This window comes from Mus caroli, unplaced genomic scaffold, assembly GCF_978045245.1.
Source record: "Mus caroli unplaced genomic scaffold, Mus_caroli_1 scaffold_12, whole genome shotgun sequence".
In the NCBI taxonomy this organism is placed as follows: Eukaryota; Metazoa; Chordata; class Mammalia; order Rodentia; family Muridae; genus Mus; species Mus caroli.
Window position 1 is genome coordinate 17532493 of NW_028227267.1, and position 18559 is coordinate 17551051.

Below are 18559 nucleotides of genomic sequence, written 5' to 3' on the forward strand. Positions count from 1 at the left end.
TCTGGCATTTTGGGCCCCTGAATCATAGATACAAGTGTGTCCTTTGCCCCATATAAGGACCAGATCTGGACCCTGCCATTTGTCGGACAAGGGAGCTCTCCACATAGCTTGTGCATAATTGTTGGCAGTTGAAGGATGCCAAAGGCGATCTGCAACAGACTTGCCTACAGTGTCATCTGTAAGAAAATTTAAAATAAATAGTGCATGATTCAGGAGGATCTTAAAGTTGCCAGATTGAGGATATAGAACCCCCCCCCCCAGACTGCAATTTAAAGAGCATATTTTTAAGGGTTGGATGAGTCCTTTCTACAATGCCTTGACCTTGGGGGTTATTGGGAATGCCGGTAATATGTTTGATGCCCATTTGAGCACAAAACTGTTTAAAGCTGGAACTAGTATATTCCGAGCCATTATTTGTCTTGAGGATCCTGGGTTGTGGTGTAAACATCAAGCAGGAGAGAACATGACTGATAACATGTTTAGTGGCCTCCCCTGTCTGTAAAGATGTACAGATAAAACCACTAAAAGTATCAACAGAGACATGGATATATTTTAACTTTCCAAAGGGGCAATAGTGTGTGACGTCCATCTGCCACAGTTCACCAGGAACTAGCCCGTGGGGGTTAACCCCTAGGCATGGCTTGGGTAGGAGAGTCAGGCAGCCCTGGCACTGTCGAACAATCTGAAGGGCCTGTTCACGGGTGATGGAAAACTTAAGCCTCAGGGTATGGGCATTAAGATGATGTAAATCATGGGTCTGTTGAGCTTCAGCGAGGGGAGTGGTAGACAAAGCAGAAGCCACTACCTGGGTGGCCCGATCAACTATATCGTTGCCTTCAGACAGCGGCCCAGGCAGGCCAGAATGAACACAAATATGGCCAACAAAAACAGTGGAAAATTTCGGGCAAGAGTAAATTTTTGAAGTTTAGCAGACAACAGGGAAGCATTGGTAGAGGGGCAAATATATAGAGCAGTTTCTAGAAGGGGGACAGAGGCAGCCACATAGGCACTATCTGTATACAAATTAAAAGGGGTTCCAGGCAAGAGTTCAAACACCCTAACAATAGCTGCCAGTTCAACAAGCAGCGCCGAGGAGAAGTCTGTCATAAAACGTGAGACCTCTCCACCAATGCTGAAGGCAGCCATACCTGAGGAGGACCCTCAGTAAAGACTACCGCAGCCCCAGCAATCGGGTCTGGCTTCGTTCTCTTTGGGAAAACCACAGGTGTCCCATGTAGGAATTGAACTAGTTTATCAGCGGGATAATGGTTATCGATCACACCTTGGAAGGAGGTGCAATTAACTGACCAGTCATCATTATTTTGAATTAGCCACTGCACCTGGGAGGCATCATAGGGGAGAACAATAATATCAGGATCTTTTCCAAAAAGCCTAAGTGCAGCTTCTCTGCCAAGGCACAGAATATGGGCAACCAGCTGAGGATATGTGGGCAGCACTCTAGAGGGAGAAGCCAGCAGATGGACCCAAAACAGAGGTTTAAGTTGCCATAGAAGACCAGTGGGAGAAAAGGGAGTAGGGAAAACAAGGAACTGGAGGGGAAGATCTGGGGAAAAATATCCAATGCTTTGTTCATTGATGGCCTCTTTTACCTTGGCCAATGATATTTGTGCTTCATGGGTCAGCATACGTGGGGAGGACGGATCTGAGTCCCCTCGCAAAATGTCGAACAAAGGTTTTAACTCCCCTGTTGTAAGCTTCAAATAAGGGTGGAGCCAGTTAATATCTCCTAACAGGTGTTGAAAATCATTGAGAGTCTGTAAGGAATCTCGCCTTAACTGAACCTTCTGGGAGAAAACCTTATTAGGGAACAATTCAAAACCCAAGGATAAATGAGGGGGGTTTATCTGAACTTTCTCGGGGGAGATCTGGAGTCCCCAACTCTGGAGGGCATTAATAAGTTTTTGACCAGCACAATATAGTTGACCCTCATCGGGCCCCGCAAGAAGAATATCATCTGTATAATGTATAATATATGTCAGGGTAAGACATCCTGAAAGGGTCAATTGTCTGAGCCACATACTTTTGGCAAAGGGTGGGACTATTGGCCATGCCTTGAGGGAGAACACTCCACTGAAAACGAGGGAGGGCCCAACACAATTGACTATGGGGAGGCTAAATGCAAAGCATTTGCCATCTTCAGGATGAAGAGGGATGGAAAAGAAGCAACCTTTTAAATCAATGACTAATTTGACATGTCCCCTGGGAATGGCCACTGGAGAGGGGATTCCAGGTTGTAGGGCCCCCATGGGGACCATGGTCTTATTGACTGCCCTAAGATCTTGCAGTAGCTGCCACTTGCCACTTCGTTTTTGAATGACAAATATGGGGGTATTCCAGGGAGACGTAGAAGGTTCAGTATGTCCGGCTGCCACCTGTTCCTGCACTAACTCTATGGCTGCTGACAACTTCTTAGCAGGGAGAGACCATTGGTCAATCCAGACAGGGGAGTCATCTTTCCACATAATCTTGTCTGCCTGTCTTGTAGGGGGAGCAATGGTCCTTATGAAAAATGGGTATTATAGCTCAAGCCCGCGTGATCCACCTTGGGGGTGGCCTCTATTGGTGAAGGCTTCCCTTGGCTGTTTTTACCTAGTCCCTGTCCAGGGAGATAGCCCTGGGGAAGCATTTGTTCAGCAATAACTTCATTGGGAGTGCACATAAAGACTTTCATTTGAGAGAGAATGTCTCTTCCCCAAAGGTTAACGGGCAGACCTGGGACCAAAAAAGGCTGAACAGAGCCAGAATTTCCCTCATTATCTTCCCAAGTCAACAACTGTGAACTCTGGAGGGTATTTTTTGATTGTCCAATTCCTTGTAAATGGGTCAAAGAGGCTTGTAAAGGCCAAGTGGAGGGCCAGGCACTCTGTGAGATTACAGTAGCATCAGTGCCTGAGTCTAGAATGCCCTAAAAACTTTTGCCATTTATTTCAAGTCTGAGTACAGGGTGGTCCCTGGTAATTTCTTGGACCCAGTAAAGGTCTGAGGAGCCTGGCTGAGAGGAGCCACACTGCACACCTACCGCCAGGTGGGAAATATCCAGCGGTAGCAGCAGGGCTTGTGCCAGGCATTGTCCCTGAAAAATTGATGCTGGGCTCCAGGGGGCACTGACCAAAATCTTAATTTCTCCGGTGTAGTCATTATCTACTAGAGAAGAGTGAACTGTAAGTCCCTTAAAAGTGATGGAGGCACACCCCAAAACTAAAAAATACGCATGAGGCAGGGGAGGGCCAAAGGCCCCAGTGGACAGGACCTGAATGTCGTCCATCCTCAGGCGTTAATATTGAGTCTTTGGAGGCACACAAGTCTAATCCTGCACTGCCTGGGGTGGCTCTGCAGAAACTATGGGCTGATCTGGCTGCCAGCTGTCCCTGTGGCCGGAAGAAACAGAATGGAATTGAGGGCCCGGGCTTGCCCCTCTGCCCATTTTCCTGAAGGGGAGACAAAGGATTCCCATAAATATCTGTTGTGGATCGGCAAACATTGGCCCAATGTTTGCCCCTTGCAGCATGGGCAGAGGGTATTGGGCTGTGCTGGCCGGGCAATGGGACCCACAGTGGGCCATGTGAAGGGGCTGAAGCAAGTGGTGGCCAGTCAGGATTATGATAACGAGCCGCCACCTCCTCCTCCAAGGTGGCCGCATCCCAGGATCTAAAGGCCCTTGGGCCAGGGGTCTCTTAAAGACTGGATTAATTAGCGGCATATCAGAGGGGGATGGGTCCATCAGAAGGGGAGGATAAAGAGAAGCCATAGTCATGGGCGCTGGGTCTGCGGTCATGTCTATAATGACCAATGGGGGCTTTGGGGGATTCTTATTAGAAGAAAGGGACATCACCGAAGCAATGGAGACAATATTCAGCAACTGACAAAAGTTGTTGTTTATCAGGGTCATCAGTTGCACCTTCCACTACATCACGAATGAGTCCCCAGTAAGAGAGAACAGTTGCAGGGATAGCATCAGGGCCCTGACTGGTCAATTTTTCATTTAATTCTCGACCTACTCTTTGCCATTTTTATGGTGGATTGTTGCGCTCACCTCATCCAGCAAGGAAAAATGCAACATGGTTGGATTCTTCTCAACAGCTTTATTCCAGGAATACCTCGATGCTATGGGAACCCCGGGAACCCAGGGAGGACTGCTTATATACACTCCAGCACTGGGGAGGGCTATGTGTCCTCCTGGGATTGGTCAGTCTGCTGGCACTTTAATTTGTATGCACTCACTCAGGAGGGGTTGGCACCAGATTCGGGCTAGCGCCTGTGCAGTGGCATCTTTTAGGTGCTGGCTGCCTACATCTCCCCCTTTTTTGTTTAATAATATGATGCTGGACTAAGTCTGGGCAAGTCTTAGTCATCGGCCATGGCTCCTGTCTTAGGTCGATCCTTTCATGTCACAGCCTTACCTGTCCTAGGGTTACCCTATCGCCTCCAGGCCCCATGTCTTAGGTTGGTCTGTGCATAAGGAAAGTTGCCTGTCACTGGATGTCATGGATCTGTGTGACTACAACTACCAGATGACCTAGGGCGAACTCTTAATTTTTTAAAGAGGCCAGCCAAACATTGGGAAATGTGCCATCTTTAATCACCATCAATGCTTGGTACACCACTGCCTTATATGAGCGTGCTCTCGTTTGAGTCAACACAATAGCCAGATACAAAAGACACAACCCAGGAGGACCACTGCCCCCCAGGCCAACATTCCCGCCCATTCCTTAAAACATGAGAAGGCATTGATGATCCAGGAGGTGAAGTCCCCCAAGGTGACGGGGTCCAGTCAAGTGCTGTTGAGTTTGGCAATCTGGAGAAGCAGCTTTCTGGACAACTGCTCCGCTTTAGCCGACCAATTTACTACTCAGATAAGAGGCGACTCTGTTCAAGAGACTGAGAGAAATTAACTTGTACAACTTTATACAAGGGGCACCAATGGGCATAGGTGGCAAACATTTCAAAATCTACTATAGGCACAAATGTGGGAAGTTTCACAACCACAGCAGTATACCCTGCCAACATTCTGCTAAAAAACATGTTCTTCCAGAACTATTACAATCTATATCTCTGTCGGGGGGGGGGGAGCAATTTTCGCATCAGCCTCTCTGGTACCCAAATCGGGTGTTCTTGACCCTGTGGAAAAACACAAACAGCTCCCCTGGATCTCGAAATAACGGGATATGGGCCATACCATTTTCCAGTTAGGACATCTTTCCATTTGACATCCTGTTTAAGGATAGGCAAGGTCATGGCATGCCTATCTGTAGCCGAACGACCATGTTCGTCCAGAATTTAAAATTTTAAAGTAAAGAGGGCTAAAGATAATTGTTCTTTGGGTAGCCGGCGATTCCCCATTTTTGTTTTTGTAAGAGTTCTTTTAAGGTTCGATGTGCTCTTTCCACAATGCCTTGGCCCTGTGGATTGTAGGGAAGGCCAGTAGAGGGACTAACCTGCATTATTTTGCAAAAGGTTTGGAATTATTTTGATGTATATGTGGGGCCATTCATTATCAGTTTTTAAACTATCTGGCCTTCCCCAAGCTGCCCAGGCTTCTAGGCAATGGCCAACCACGTTGCAGGATTTCTCACCGGACATGGGGGAGGCAAAAATGACACCTGAACAGGTGTCAATTGAAACATGAACATATTTTAATCTTCCAAATGCTGAGACATGAGTAACATCCATTTACCACAGTTTTAAAGGAAGCAATCCGCGAGGGTTAATACCAACATGAGGAGGGTGGTGAAATTGTACACACTGTGGGCATTGTAACACCACATCTCATGCTGAGGCTGGAGAGATATCAAATTTCTGCTGAAGTGTGGCAGCAGGAACATGATACAATCGATGAAAATCTTTTGCAAGCTCCAGTGGGGTGGCGTGAAAAATAAATTCCATGTGAGTGCTAGCATCCACTAAGGCATTTCTTTCAGCCATAGGGCCTGGCAAGGTAGAGTGAGCTCGAATATGTTGAATAAAGAATTTATGTGTTCTTTTCCAAAACAATTTTTGTAACTCTAATAAGATGGTGCACACAGGGCTGGTAGGTCTAACAGGTCCTGCAATTTCTAATGCACGCACTGCATTTACTACATAAGCCGAATCAGAGACTAGATTAAAAGATTCCTTAAAAGCTTTGAATACTTCCAACACAGTTTTACATTCAGTAAGTTGTGGGGTGCCAGGATTGTATTAAAAAAGAACAGGTTTTTGAGAATTAACTACATAGGCACCAACACCTGTTTTAGAACCATCTGTATAAATATCCAATGCACCCGATATGGGTTTAGATGCTGTGACTTTGGGGAAAATCACTGGATGTTCACTAAAAAATTGTAGCAAAGGATCTTTGGGATAATGATTATCTAATTCCCCATCAAAACTACAGCGCAATAGGGCCCAATCATCTATCAAAGAACTTAGGATCTGTATTTGATTAGCATTATAAGGTGTAATGATTTTCTGAGGGGGTGCTCCAAAATGTTGAACACGATTTAATGCCCAAAATCGTTAATTGAGCTACAGCAATGGGATAATATTCAAGGGTTTTATTGGGAGACACATGAGGATAAATCCACAATAGAGGACCTGACTGCCACAACACTCCTGTTGGTTGACGGAATGTCTTCAAAACGCATAGGAGTATGACCTCTCCTTCTTTCCATCTATACAGTTTGGCCTTTTCTAAACACCTTTCTACCTTTTCTAATGCTACTCTGGCCTCAGGGGTGAGAGCATGAGGTGACGAAAGCTGTGAATCGCCCTTCAATATATCAAAAAGAGGGATTAATTCAAAATTTGATAGCCTCATATATGGATGAATCCAATTTATATCACCTAGCAATTTCTGGAAATCATTTAATGTTTTTAAATGATCTTTACGTAATTCTATCTTTTGAGGTGCTACATAATGTGAAGTAACTCGGGTACCCAAAAACTCTCCTAAATTTCCCATCTGAACGTTGTCAGGTGCTACAAACAATCGTTTCTTTTCTAATTTTTTTCTTTTTGTCCTTTTGTTGACCGATACTCCCTTTTTCATTGGGTTGGCTCTATGTGGCCAATCCAGATCATTCCTATCCCTCTCATATTGAGCTGCCTCTTCTTCTAGGTCAGCTTCCTCATCTTTACTAAGCTCTGAGTCACTGGAAGTGGAGCTTGATTAATTTAAATCCTTTAGAGAGGGATATATCTTCACTATTTCCTTTTCTTTATCACTAATTACTTTTATTTTTCCTCCCCTTTCTTTTCCTTTTTCTTTCTTGCTATTTCCTTTTCCGTTTGAATTTGCCTTTTCTCCCTTTTTCTTTTCTCTCTCTTTTTCGCCCCTTTTCTTTCTTTTGCTTATGTTTCCTATCTTCCTCTGACATACTTTGTTATGCTGTAAGAATTTTCTGACCTGCCTTAACTGCTTCTATCAAACAAAAGCAGAGGCCAGAAATTACAAAAAACGAAACAACAACACTAAGAGCTACCCACACTGGGTCCACGGGCGAGAAAAACATATCCCTCCTTTTAACCAATTTGGGAGACTTACTGGTACTGCCATTCCTCAGCTGAAGAGTTCTGAAAAAAAAACCTAAAATATAGAAATGAATTAAGACATTAATTAAACAATAAGATAAAAAGACTTCAAGTGAAGTAATGAGAGGGATAATGTAAAAATGTCCCTTCTGGAAGTCAGTGGAAGTCTTATGAGCTTTTTGAAAAGGTCACTAATAACGCTTCCCCTAAACTCTAGCCCCATTGTTGACTTCTCATCTAGGCACCAAGCTAAAGAAGGCAGATGACAAACTCGCCTTCACCTGCAGGGTTCCTGATGTCTGAATAGTTTCTTAAATCTATCTCCTGCGTTTTGACTTCTGTTACTGAGGACTGGCAGAGTTGAATCGGACCCCTTTGACCTGCTGGGCTGATGCCGACACTGTTTTTTTCAGAAACAGGGCTCCTTGTCCACCCCCTTGTACACATGGGAAGGAAAGTGATGAGCCAAGTCCAGCCATAAGAGGTTTGGTTTAGGTGGATTTCAGATGCCAAATTTGCAATCACCAGACAGTGATGTTCCCTTCTCTACTTAAATACAGCTCTCTGTCCACAGTTCTGGTTGTTTCCAGACAAATGTATAATACATCATCATAGGAATCCCAATAAACATGAGAACTGGGCTCTTGAAGCTGTTGCACATGGCCATTAGGGGCCTGAGACCAACCAAGAGGTCTTCAGCACATACAAATTCTATATGTCTCTTGTCACATAGGTTATGACAAGAGGTCAGCATTCCTGACCTTGGCTCCTTGCCCTAAGTGCAGCTGAATGGAACAACTTTATGTTACTAGAACAGATGTCTGTATGACATTCCATGGCCAAACATGGTCCATGGTCTCAACAGGAGCTCCTTGGATGAGGAACGGTACCTGAACTGAGAGGTGTGTCAGCACTGTGGCTCAGTCTGCTCAGTGCCATTCTGCCTCACTCTGTCCCTGCTAAGAATTCCAAGTTGTGCCCACACCTACCTGCCTGTGAGTCAGGTCTAAGCCCAAGTAGACTAGGACACAGTGCTGGTTATCCACTCCTCAGTTATGCAGGATGTTTTCCCTGATGTACTCATGTACATCATGAACCAGTACATTCATGATGTACTGTTACCTCTTTACCGTCACTGGTCACCTCTGACTGAGAGCAGCAATTGCATGTCTACACTGAGTCTGATAACAAATCTGGGCCATGGGGTAGTATACCAAAGTACTCATCAGGAATGGAGGTACCTGAACTCCATCCTATACTGAAGTCTGAAGGGTGGGTGTGGGGATATCATGTGTGGTTAAGTAGTCCACCAGAGAGGGGAGTGGGGTGGTAAAGAAATCATTTGTAGGGAGAGCAGAGGATAGAGTATGAGATTGGCTGGGTTGCGAGGTCAATCTTTTGGATATGCCAGAGACTTGGGATGAGAGAGGCTATAGACGGTTGTTGGAAGCCAACTCCTATCATCTCTGCAGCCATCTCGGGCTATTTACTTACAGGTGGTACTTTTCCACCCTGACAAGAGACTTGTTTTCCTAGCATGATGTTTTTGCAAGAAACCCACCACAGCTGAACACACTCTGATAACATCTTGTTTTGTTCCTGTACATCTTGGACTTGTGGTTAAGTGTCTCCATCTGCACTCCCCAGCTTGTGATTATATACCCATAGTTGCCTTCCAATAAATAAGACTTGAGACTTGATCAGACAGACTGTCTTTTCTCCATTCTTCATGTCTCTTGCCCCTCAGTCCCCACTCTCTTGCAGACCCTGTTGACTTATCTGTGGACTGGGTCACATTGTCTAATGGGGTATCTCTAGCTGAGATTCTTAGTGGTGGGTGATATAGATTCTAAAGTGTCCACTTCCTTTAACCTTCCCAGGGGAAGGATAAGGACAGCATTCTACTCACAGAGCTTTCAACCCAAAATGTGTCCTGCCTACAAGATGTGCAGGGACAGAGAAGGGACAGAAACTAAGGGAATGGCCAAACCATGACTGCTCCATATTGAGACCCATCCCATTGGCAAGAACCAATCCCTGACACTATTAATGACACTCTGTTATGCTTGCAGACAGGAACCTAGAATAATTGTCCTCTGAGAGGCTCTATCCAACAGCTGATGGAGAGAAATTCAGAGATTCACATCCAAACAGTAGATGGAGATCAGGGAATCTTAAGGAAGAGGCAGGAGAATGATTGTGGTACCCAAATAAGACAAGGACTCCATAGGAATATCAACAGAGTCAACTAACTTGGATCCTTTGGGTCACCCAGAAACTGAATCACTGACCAAAAAGTGAACATGGACTGGTCCTAGGCCCCCTGCACATATGAAGGAGATGAGCAGCTTGGTCTTTATATGGATACCACAAACACACACACACAACTGGAGCATGGGCTGTCCCTGAGCCTGTTGCATGTTGCCAGTGGATCTCACACTCCTAAACAGACAACCTTGTCTGGCTTCAGTGGGAAATGATGTGCCTAGTCCCAGAGGAACCTAATGTGTGACATGGGGAGATGGGGGATGGAGTGTAGGGTGGATGGAGTGTTGGAGGGGTGGTATGGGGATGAAAAGTGGGAGTGTAGGACATATGGGCATGTGATGGTGAGCATGGGAGTTGATACCCAGAGGTGGCTTCTCATTCTAAAAGGAATGAGGAGAGGACTTGTGTGAGGGGTAGAGGGAAGAAAAGAAGGGCTGATATTATGTTGTAAAGTGAATAAATTAAAAAAATTAACCCCCAAGATTCACAGTCAGTCATCTTGATGTAATCTCAGGCCAAGGGAGTAGAGTGTCTTTGATGACTTCTGTCTAGCCCCTTGAAAGGATCAGTGGGGTTGGCCTCGGCAGCTGGCACTTGATACTGTCACAGCATCACTCCAGGAAGGCAGAATCTGTCATAGTCATAGTACTTTGCTAGCAGAAGTGGATATCACTCAGAAGTTCAGACGGTTGAATGAAACTTTCATTTGGTCTCAGTGTAAAGTTAAAACAAGGTCCTTATTCTAGAAAGATCACTTCCACCTCTTCATCTTTTTAAAGTGAAAGTATGGTAGGGAGAATGGTAAGTTCCTTCAGTAGAAAAGGATTGGTGGGTGAGGCCTTGGAGGTAGGATGGGTTTTTGTGTGTGTGTGTTTGTTGCTGTTGTTGTTGTGTTTTGAGACAGATTCTCATGTATCTCAAGCTGTCCTCAGATTCGCTTTGCAGGTTTATATTGAGCTCGGATCATCCTGCTTCTACTCACAAGAGCTAGGATTACAAGTGGGATCTCCAAATCCAGCGAGGACAACACTAATCACTGAGCCCTTGGCTTCCTACATGGTAGGCAGTCACTCGGTAAACAGAGCTATATTTACAATATTGTTCTACATCATCTGACACTGGGAGATGTTTTTTTTTTTCAGACAGAATCTCCAGTGTCACTAACACAGGACTGTAGCCAGTCTTGCTTTGGGATCCTTAGTGCAGAGAGAGAGCATCACACTGGGCCCAAGGTCTTTTCTCTTGGTGGCTTCACTATTTCTTTCCTCTACCGACAGTTCATCGCACTGATGCCAACACTATGATGACTGAATTCTCTATCTGCTAAGGACTCTTGGAGCAGCTTTTAAAAGTTAATCACACAGCTTCTCTGACAGTATCCCCAAACTCATATTTCACATTGCAACGAACCTTGTTGCTTCCCAGATGTGCTTTCAAGCACCTGTAGTTGATACAGGTGATCTTCCCTCTTCCACAGTCACCCTGGTGTGATTTCACAGTACTGTTTAATTGCTCATATTGCTGAATAGAGGTATTCAGCTATGGAATGAGATATTCTTGGGCAGGGTTTGGAAAGTAACAACTCAGTTTCCCACTTTTGAAGAGCTAAGGTGTTTTCAATCAAACAGAGCCATCTGTCTTTGGAAGGAGTCACTCAATAGCTAAGATCCAGGAGAGTCTTGTGGGAAGGGCACCTCAGTTTCTGGTGAGTACAGGGAGAACGTTATCAGGGAGGCAAAGGCTGTTCCCCATGGCACAGCAGTCCATTCTCTGGACATTTTATTGTATCCTGGAGAGTCCATGGCATCCCCTGTGATGTCACCAGTGTTGTGACAACATCAACTGGTCTCAGGACATTCAATCACTGAATGTTGTTGCACTCTGTAGTCATATTTTCAAGATTGAGGAATGTACTTTGGAGAGAGCCTGGGGGGCATAGAGACCAGAGCAAGGCAGAAGGAAGCTGGACTTCCATCTCAGAATAACTGAGCAAGAAAGAAGTGGTCCTGGGGAAGGCATAATGAGTCCTGGTAACAAGGTGCCAAACTTCCTGGAGGAGGTGGCCTTGAGTTGGGTCTTCCAGTAATGGGGCACTGGAATTGGGGCCTCTATAAAGTAAATCTCCTTCTGGTACTTATAACCCTGTAAGTCAATGATTCCAAAACACTAGTTTGTCCGGCACAAATCCAGAATCTGGCAAGACGAAGAATGTTCTACTGTGAGCTCATAGCTTTACTTTTGCTGGGAATTTGGGCTATAACATGGGGACAAAAGGAGACCATTAAGGTCAGATACAAATGAATATTTCCCACTTTTAGACACGTTACTCCCAAATGGCTTCATTTATGTGCAGTGGCTTCCTGACCTTATGTGCTTCTGGCTATGTGAGCGTATGTTATCAGAACTCCTCTAATAACCTCTCACTGAGAGTGGTCTCTTAGGTTTTTCAATCAGCTATTGTGTGTCTCAGGCCTTTCTCTAATGGAGCCAAACAACTGTCAAAGGCAGTGGACTAAGACAGAGAGATGCTATTGCTAGCTCATGGTTGTTTTGGTCTCTTAGTGGGGTGAATTGATCAGGTTGTCGGCCATGTTCTGCTACTGCATGATTTTTAATCCACAGTCATGGGCCTAGAGTGACATGGCAGGAAATTTGGGTATCTCCTCAGCATCTGAGTCCTTGTGGAATGTACCATGTATCTCCTGGCTTTTAAAACCACAGGGTTTGAGAGCACTGAAGCCAAATTGCATCCTCTGCATATTTTTTTTTTTTTTTTAGTAATCGTGGAGAGGACACCTCTGTGGTCACTATGAGCATGTGTAGGGAGGCAGGGGAAACACCTGGATGCTTTGATACTCTACAGAACAATGGGAGAGCTGAGATCCACACAGGCGGCATCTCAAGTCTGGGCCAAAATCTTTGGGATGTAACTGGGTTTCAGGCATGCTTTCTCTTTAGACTTCAAGGTAGTCTGTCCATACTCTATGGCCTCTCACTATGGAAGTTCACTGTGGTCTTCTTCCTACAGAGGCTGGAACACAGCCACCACTTACCCTGTCTTAATTAGGGTTTTACTGCTGTGAAGAGACTGTGACCAAGGCAACTCTTATAAGGACAACACTTAAATGTGGCTGGCTTACAGGTTCAGAGGTTCATCAAGGTGGGAACATGGCACCATCCAGACAGGCATGGTGCAGGAGGAGCTGAGAGTTCTACATCTTCACCTGAAGGCTTCTAGAAGACTCCTAGGGAGCTAGGATGAGGGTCTTAAAGCCCATGCCCACAGTGACACACTTCCTCCAGCAAGGCCACACCTACTCCAACAAGGTCATAGCTCCTAATAATGCCACTCTCTGGGCCAAGCATATTCAAATCATCACACATCCCAACCCTCCTCACCAAGGATGTGAAGAAGGAATTGGAGAGGAATCAGCTGGTGACCAGTGAGAGAAATGAGCTGTGGGATTGCCTAATCTTCATCACTGATCGATCCTTGGACAATAGGTATTCATTGTCTCAAACTCTGTGATGTCAGGAAGTCTTGGGCCTGCAATGTCATCCTTATCTTATCCTATTAAGACCTTGTTTCTAGGAGTCTGCCCCTCCAAGATGTCCCTGTGTTCAACCTCATGACACTAAATTCTTCTCAGAGAGGTATACTTGAAGCTTCGGTAGAAGTAAGATGGGAAATGGACTTTTCAGTTTCCTCCAAGTGAAAACCAGAGCCTGTTGTCTGAGTAACAGAACTCAGAGATTGAGGCATTGGAAAGTGAGTTCTCAAGAGTGCGTTTGGAAAGGCCTTGGCAGGTGATAGATTGTGTGAGATTCTAGCTGTTGTTCGTGATGAGACTTCTAGTTGCTTGGCAGGAGATTTGAGAGTTGAAAGCTCCTGGTAGCACCTGGAAGAGCCTGGTCCAACTTTGTCCCCTGTGAGTTCTTGACTACAAGGCCTGGGGTCATCGCTGTTCTTCTCTGGTCTTTTGCCTTATACTCTGAGACAATATTGCTCCATACATTTCTCCTGAATCCCATTGTACTCTCTCTTTTTCTCTGCCATGTTTGTTGACTCTGTCTCCATCTCTGTGTGTGTGTGTGTGTGTGTGTGTGTGTGTGTGTGTTTTCTCATGCATTCACCCTCAAGCCTAACTACATGTTTGCATGCTTTTGTGTTCCTCAAGGCTTTCGTACCCAGGAGTCTGCTTCCTGGCCTGAGGGTTTATCTGTCTCTCACTTTCAAGGTGATGACAGTGTTTGGGAGGTCTGGGAGTCCCTCTTTAAAGTCCCTGCTCTTGGCTCATGTGGTCACATTTTTGGCACATTTGAATCCCAACATCAGTTTATAAAGCTCTCCTGATGCTGGGATCTCAACACAGAATTATGTGCATTGTCTACCTCTGTAGTATTACCCAGGACCTGGAAATCCTGCTGTGAAAACAGGAGAAATGAAATCACAAGTTTCTGGTGGGCCAAGACCTATGTTATAGGCTCCTGAGACTGTAATGTGCTAGACTGTCCCCTACTGAGTGAGTTCATACAGCCAGGAACCTGGACGGCTAGGTTCTCCTTGCCTGGGGCCAGGATAACAAGGTTCAAAAGCACTAGGATGTCTCAGTATATAGGTAAAGTAGCTATCTGTGTGCTATGGCAGTCCTGGGCACAGGCTAAGTAATCATCCTGGGAGGGGGTGGGGGGGAGTAGCCCTGACCTCAGGTCCAATCCCATCTTTGAAATTGGAGCATAAGCCTGCCATGTTAGAACTTCATACCTTGGACAATCATGGACAGGTGGAGATTCCTCATTGTTTTTGAGGGACATGGTTCCCTATTGGTTTGAGGGACTTCAGAATTTGTTAATCTGTCCTGAAAGGGCTGTTCTGTTTTTGATCTTCTTTGTGCAACTGTCAGAGCTTTATTGGAATGTTTTGTACACCTTCATGGGAATTATGGGCCTGGAAGGTTAATGGAATCTGGAAGAAATGGCAGGAGATGACTGTGGAATCTTACTATGCAGAGTGTGTTTCCAGCAACCTGCGGAACCAGCTCCTGATGGAGCAATCTCAGTTGAAGATGCACATTCTGAGGTGGGGACACAAAAAATACTGAGGCAATGTGCCTTACTGCTGCAGCACTTGGGGGAATTGAAACTCATTTATAATGACCAGGAGGAGTCCAGCAACTACCAGACACAGCAAGAGTGGGTATGAAAGAATAAACAGGCTGAGAAAGAAATTAGGGAAACAACACCCTTCTCATTAGTCACAAATAATATAAAATATCTTGGCGTGACTCTAACTAAGGAAGTGAAAGATCTGTATAATAAAAACTTCAAGTCTCTGAAGAAAGAAATTATAGAAGATCTCAGAAGATGGAAAGATCTCCCATGCTCATGGAGTGGCAGGATCAACATTGTAAAAATGGCTATCTTGCCAAAAGCAATCTACAGATTCAATGCAATCCCCATCAAAATTCCAAATCAATTCTTCAACGAATTAGAAAGTGCAATCTGCAAATTCATCTGGAATAACAAAAAAACCTAGGATAGCAAAAACTCTTCTCAAGGATAAAAGAACCTCTGGTGGAATCACCATGCTGGACCTAAAGCTCTACTACAGAGCAATTGTGATAAAAACTGCATGGTACTGGTATAGTGACAGACAAATAGACCAATGGAATAGAATTGAAGACCCAGAAATGAACCCACACACCTATGGTCACTTGATCTTCGACAAGGGAGCTAAAAACATCCAGTGGAAGAAAGACAGCATTTTCAACAAATGGTGCTGGCACAACTGGTTGTTAACATGTAGAAGAATGCGAATCGATCCATTCCTATCTCCTTGTACTAAGGTCAAGTCTAAGTGGATCAAGGAACTTCACATAAAACCAGAGACACTGAAACTTATAGAGGAGAAAGTGGGGAAAAGCCTTGAAGATATGGGCACAGGGGGAAAATTCCTGAATAGAACAGTAATGGCTTGTGCTGTAAGATCGAGAATTGACAAGTGGGACCTCATGAAACTACAAAGCTTCTGCAAGGCTAAAGACACCATCAATAAGACAAAAAAACCACCAACAGATTGGGAAAGGATCTTCACTTATCCTAAATCAGATAAGGGACTAATATCCAATATATATAAAGAACTCAAGAAGGTGGACTCCAGAAAGTCAAATAACCCCATTAAAAAATGGGGCTCAGAACTGAACAAAGAATTCTCACCTGAGGAATACTGAATGGCAGAGAAACACCTGAAAAAATGTTCAACATCCTTAATCATCAGGGAAATGCAAATCAAAACAACCCTGAGATTCCACCTCACACCAGTCAGAATGGCTAAGATCAAAAATTCAGGTGACAGCAGATGCTGGCGAGGATGTGGAGAAAGAGGAACACTCCTCCATTGTTGGTGGGATTGCAAGCTTGTACAACCACTCTGGAAATCAGTCTGGCGGTTCCTCAGAAAATTGGACATAGTACTACCGGAGGATCCAGCAATACCTCTCCTGGGCATATATCCAGAAGATGTCCCAACCGGTAAAAAGGACACATGCTCCACTATGTTCATAGCAGCCCTATTTATAATAGCCAGAAGCTGGAAAGAACCCAGATGTCCCTCAACAGAGGAATGGATACAGAAATTATGGTACATTTACACAATGGAGTACTACTCAGCTATTAAAAAGAATGAATTTATGAAATTCCTAGCCAAATGGATGGACCTGGAGGGCATCATCTTGAGTGAAGTAACACAATCACAAAAGAACTCACACAATATGTATTCACTGATAAGTGGATATTAGCCCAAAACTTAGGATACCCAAGATATAAGATACAATTTGCTAAACGCATGAAACTCAAGAAGAATGAAGACCAAAGTGTGGACACTGTGCCCCTTCTTAGAATTGGGAACAAAACACCCATGGAAGGAGTTACAGAGACAAAGTTCGTAGCTGTGATGAAAGGATGGACCATTTAGAGACTGCCGTATCCAGGGATCCATCCCATAATCAGCTTCTAAACGCTGACACCATTGCATACACTAGCAAGATTTTGCTGAAAGGACCCAAATATAGCTGTCTCTTGTGAGACGATGCCGGGGCCTAGCAAACAGGAGTGGATGTTCACAGTCAGTTATTGGATGTATCACAGGGCTCCCAATGGAGAAGCTAGAGAAAGTACCCAAGGAGCTAAAGGGATCTGCAACCCTATTGTCGGAACAACATGATGTACTAACCAGAACCCCGGAGCTCTTGTCTCTAGCTGCATATGTATCGAAAGATAGCCTAGTCGGCCATCAATGGAAAGAGAGGCCCATTGGACTTGCAAACTTTATATGCCCCAATATAGGGGAATGCCAGGGCCAAAAGAATGGGAATGGGTGGGTAGGGAAGTGGGGGGCGCTATGGGGGACTTTTGGGATAGCATTGGAAATGTAATTGAGGAAAATATGTAATAAAAATATTAAAAATAAAAAAAAAACTAAAAAAAAAAGAGTGGGTATGGCCAGGCAACCGGGACAGGCTAATGTATCATACCATATGTCCATTAAACTTCCTGTTCATTGATCCACCTCTGCTTCAACCCACCCCTTTCTAATCCATATTACCAACCAGCCACCTACCTCATGTAATGTGATTATTTCTCTGTATATGCACATGTATTCTGGGAATTTAGTATCTTGTGAGAAAATGAATTATTGGCAAGCATACCCAGCTGCCCTGCTTGACTTGAAGATGCAGTCCAGTGAGGGAGATGGAAAAACATGCCACACATGAACATGTCCCCCTGATAAGTTGAGTTCTGGGTCCTGTAAGTAATTTTCATGGTAGAGTTTATCAATATTACAGGTAGAAAGCAGCTTGCAGGAAAAGACTAGTGAAAATGTCAAACAAGTGCTTTATTTGCATGTCCTGTGGTTTTCTCATTTCTTCCTGGAACCCAAGGAGGTCTCTTCTCTTTGCTTAATTCTTGGTTCAGTGACAGAAACCCCAGTAGCAACTCTTCAACCCTATTGTTTCGTGAGTATCGCTAGAGAGTTCTCTTTTCCTGGAGCATCCAGTCTGGATCTGAGTACATGAGCAGGGATGTGGGGATGACTTTTAAAGGGCTTCCGGGTTGGATTGGAGACTTGTGGATGCAGGGGAAAACATTCTCTAATCACCTGAATATAGTCTGGCCAAGCACAGCACACTCCCCATGGCAGATTTCCCAAGGGAGGGATAGCAGAGATCTGAACCTCTTCTGAAAGACCTGCAGTGTTTTGTCTAAACCCCTATGCTTATGTCCAATGATGCTTTTTGCTCAATTCTTTGTGTGTGTGTGTGTGTGTGTGTGTGTGTGGTGTTTCATGCATGTGTGCATTGGCTAGAGGAGAATATTTGCTTTCTTTCTTGTTAGCCTCTACCTTGAAACAGGGATTCTGACTCCCCCAGAAGCTTGCTGGGGAAGCTTCTGACTTGCCTGGCTGACCAAGAAGTTCTTGGGTTACTCTGTGTGTGGTTGCGCTTGTATGAAAGCCTATGCACCTCAATGTATCTCGGCTGCCTCGTGGTCAGGAAGTCATGGAAGGAGAATAGTGCCTAGTGTTTGCAGAACCTGAAAACTTCCTTAAGCTGCAGTTGCTGTGCTGGCCTCCTAGGACATTCAGCAGCTTGTCCTGTCACGTGCCAGGTCTCCATGTGCTCAGTCAAATCTCCGTAACTGTAAATCAACACTAAGAGCACAGGATGGTTTAGGTCAAGGAGACTCTCACAAAGGATCCAGA

At 44.8% G+C, this 18559-nt stretch overlaps 1 pseudogene; it reads left to right on the plus strand.

Moving 5' to 3' along the window:
• The first annotated feature begins 8375 nt into the window (after positions 1-8375).
• Positions 8376-18559, plus strand: part of LOC147001655 (uncharacterized) — a 49220-nt pseudogene continuing 39036 nt past the window's right edge.